Source organism: Sus scrofa, chromosome X (assembly GCF_000003025.6).
Source record: "Sus scrofa isolate TJ Tabasco breed Duroc chromosome X, Sscrofa11.1, whole genome shotgun sequence".
Classification (NCBI taxonomy): domain Eukaryota; kingdom Metazoa; phylum Chordata; class Mammalia; order Artiodactyla; family Suidae; genus Sus; species Sus scrofa.
The window spans coordinates 124,811,943-124,816,013 of record NC_010461.5 but is presented as its reverse complement, the minus strand read 5'-3'; positions in this window follow the sequence as shown (position 1 = coordinate 124,816,013).

The window sequence follows — 4,071 nt, the reverse complement described above, 5'->3', positions numbered from 1 at the left end:
CGCGCCAGCCTGGTGTTTGCAGGCTTTATACCAGCCTTCGGGATCAGCCCAGGCCTCCTCACCTTAAAAGCTCCCAAACCCTCCACCATCTGATCTCTTAATTGGGCCTGGGACTTAGACCTGCTTCCCCCAGCCCCTGGCCTCCTGGCTCCTTAGGCGAGCCCACGAGGGCGGCTCAGAGGGATTTGCTGGCCACCAAATTCGGAGCCAAGGGGGCTGTGGGAGTGGCTGCGGGCCCCCCCGCTCATGTTGATGTGGCCTCTCTTCCCACCTACTGCCCGGTGTCTGCTGCTAGGTCAGGCCGGGCCGTGGGCGAGGAAGGAGCCCGAAGCCCCAGGCCTCCTCTTGCAGGGGGTTCTCCCCGCAGACTTTGCAGGGCTGAGGCTTGGAACAGGGACCTCCGTGTGGGTCCAGCCGGCCGCGGGGTGGGGCCCCAAGTGGATGCAAGGTGGGAAGGCGGACTGGGCAGACGCCACCATGCATCCTGCTGGCCGCTCCGCCCTCCGCCTTGTCCCCACGAGCTGCCGCAGTCACCAGGGAGTTTGCCCGGGCCTCCCAAGGCACTCAGATGCCACCGGCTCAAACCTCCCTCCTCCGAGTTCCCAGGCTTCCCTTGCACCGCGCCTGACCCCAGTTGCCTCTAGACCTGCCTTCAAAAGCGAACCTCTGGACAGAGTGTTCCCGCAGGGCTCCCCCCCCACCTCCCCACTGTCCCTTTTCGCCCACTGCAGTCTGGCTGCTGCTGGCTGAGCGCTCGGCAGGGGCACCCATGACCTGCTAATTGCTCAATCCTGCAGCCTTGCGTGTTTCCAGACAAAAGCAGCATTATTCACAAGAGGTTGAGAGGCAGACACAGGCCACAAGTGAATCGGCAGGTGAATGGATGAAACGTGGTCTGTCCATGCCGCGGACTCTTACTCCACCATCGCAAGGCGTGAGGTTGTGACACGTGACAACATGAATGAACCTCGAAAACAGGACACTAAGTGAAAGGAGCCAGACACCAAAGACCGCAAGCCCTGTGATTCCATTGACACGAAAGCTTTCTAGAAGGGGCAGGTCCAAAGAGACGGAGAGCAGGTGGGTGGGTGTCTGGGGCTGACCTGGGGGCAATGGAGAGTGACTGCTGTCGGGGAAAGGGGTTCTTTTGGGGGTGACAAAAATATTCTAAAATTAGCTTGCGATGGAGCAGCCACTGTGACCGGGGTTTTGAGGGGCGCATGGCGTGGACACAGCGTGTGCACGTGGCTCCATGGAACAAGATGACATTCCTAGGACTCAACCCCAGGTCTCTCTGACTTCGAGTGCACGTTCTTCCCTCCTCCTGAATTGCAGGGGCTTTGTCTCCTGTCCCCACCAGAATCGAAGAATCAGAGCATCGGGGACCATGCGAGCTGGAAGCGGGCCTCCTCTGAGATCACCTGCTCAACCTGTCCCTCGTGACGGCCTCTTCCCGGCGCAGCCATGGACCGGCTGGGCGGCCTCGGAGGGGGCGACCCCTCCCTTGCAGGCCAGGTTTGCCTTCTGTCTATGGGGGATGACCAAGCCTGCCTGCCCCCACCCACCCCACCCGTGTCACAGGCCTGCTGCTGGCACCCAGGGCCGCCGGGAAGCCCTTTGTGCATGCCAGCTCTCAGCCGGGCACGGCGGGACGCTTCCCGCTGAGTGGCATTAGGCTCCAGACCAGGCTCCGGGGCGGGCGGGCCCCAACCCTGGGGGAGGGGAGCGGAGGGGTACTGAGTCCCGGCCCGGCGCTGCAGGCTGGGCTCTAATTGCTGATTAGGGCTAACAGAAGATCAAGTCCTGTTTTAGCCGAAAGCAGATTACTGCCCCAGAAAGTCACCCAGCACCTGGGCACACACGTGCTCCGGGAGGCGCAGCAAAAGCTCGCTCTGGCCCGGGGCGGGGTCGGGGGGGAGGCCGAAACGGGAGTGAGGAGCAGTGGGAACAATAGGAGGGGCAGGAGCCAGGGCCCAGCCGGGAGGCCACGGGGGCCCCTTAGGCAAAGGCCAGCCCTGCGCTCTGCCCTGGGCCTCCCGCCTTCGCCACCAGCTGGGCTCACCCCCCCCCCCCCGCCGCCTCCGCCCCTGCCCGGGCCAGGCTGGACGATGAGATGCCAGACTTTTGTCTCTAATCCGACTACTCCGAAGTGACTCTGGGCGCTGATTAAGAGCCCTGGGCACGGACTGTCACCTTGATTCTGCTCCCAGCTTTTTTGATTGTGATAAAATACACACAACATCAAATTTATCATGTGAGGGAGGTCCCTTCATGGCTCAGCAGTTAAGGAACCTGATTAGGATCCATGAGGATGAGGGTTCGATCCTTGGCCTCACTCGGTGGATTAAGGACCTGGCATTGCTGTGGCTGTGGTGCAGGCCGGCAGCTGCAGCTTCGATTCAACTCCTCGCCTGCGAACCTCCATGCGCCACGGGTGTGGCTTTAAAAGGCAAAAAAAAAAAAAAAAAAAAAGCCCACGTGCGCTAATTCTGAGTGTACAGCCGGCGGAATGGAGTCCATGGTTGTGCAACCATGACCATCACCAGGGGTCTGTTCCTCCTCCCCAAGGGAAACTCTGGCCCCATTGGACGCGAACCCCCTCCGCCCCCGCCCCCAGCCCGCCCCCCACCCTGCTTTCCATCCCTAGGAATCTGGCTCCTCCAGGCACCTGGTACAGGTGGGATCACACAGCACCTGTCTTTTCCGAGGTCGTCCGTTGCCTGTGACGTCGTGTTTGGGAAAGATCTAGAGATGTTGAATCTTCAAATATGACTCCCTGTTGGTTTCTGTTGGAAAGTTCTCCCCACTTAAGCACATCAGAGATCTGTAAACATGCACCACGGATATGAGGGCCGAAATCCAAGGGCTGTTTCCCCATTTCCGCGACTGTCGCACTATGTCCCCCTCACCTCACAGCCACCAAGGGTCTTCCCTCCTCTGTCTAGCGCGCAGGCGCCCAGGCAGGGCCACAGTCTCAGCTCGTCTGCTGCGGCCTCCGGAAGTGCTGTCTCAGCCACCCTCTACGACCTTGAGCAAGTCTGTCATCCTCTCTGGAGGCCCTCCTTTCCGCTGCTCTCCAGGTGCCCGGTGAATCCCTGCCCTCCCGCTGCTGCCATTCGAGCTGAGGGGGAGACCACGACAAGGACACTGGGCACAAGAAATAAGCTGTGACCCGTGGGATGCAGCGCAGGAAAGAGAAAACAGGATGTGGGGGTGGGGGTGCCAAGCCGGGGAGGGAGCACATCAGGAGTTCCCAGCGTGGCTCAGCAGTTAATGAACCTGACTAGGATCCATGAGGATGCAGGTTCGATCCCTGGCCTCGCTCCGTGGGTTAAGAATCTGGCGTTGCCGTGAGCTGTGGCGTCGGTCACAGACGCGGCTTGGATCCCGTGTTGCTGTGGCTGTGGTGTAGGCCGGCAGCTGCCGCTCCGAGTGGACCCCTAGCCTGGGACCCTCCAGATGCCATAGTCCTAAAAAGAAAAAAAGCACAAAAGTGATTTAGATGCTAACAAACTCCCTCTGCTTGTGGCTTGGTTCTGAGAGTGGTGGGGCCAGGGAGAAAGCAGAGGTATCAGGTGACAGGTCCTGTGGGGATCCAGGCGACAGAGTGGGATGGCTCCTATCGGGGAGGGGCCAGCAGGCTGGTGACAGGGATAGTGCGGCAGGTAGAGCTCACCGTTTCCTGGCGGCTTGGGTGGAAGCAGGTGGAGAAAGGGAGCTGTCGAGGCCAACTCCCAGGCTTGGGGCTGAGCAACGAGAAGGATGCAGCCGTCCTGAGCTGCGGGGTCAGGGCAGCGGGGGCTTGTCTGGTGCAGGGAGTCCAAGCGCAAACGGCCAGTACGAGGCCCGAAAGGGAGCCGCCGCCTCAGCGCACGGAGGTTGTTCGAAGACAACCGCTTGACAGCTTTATCCCAACCCGGGTGAAGACTGCGATGAAATGGACACGCTCCTAGAGAAGCACAAATTACCAAAATGAGCCCGAGAGGCAACAGAAAATCGAAGGTCAGAGCTGCCCACGCGGAAGGGCTCTGCTCTCCTTCCCATCCCGAAGCCTCACGCTGACAGTCCGCC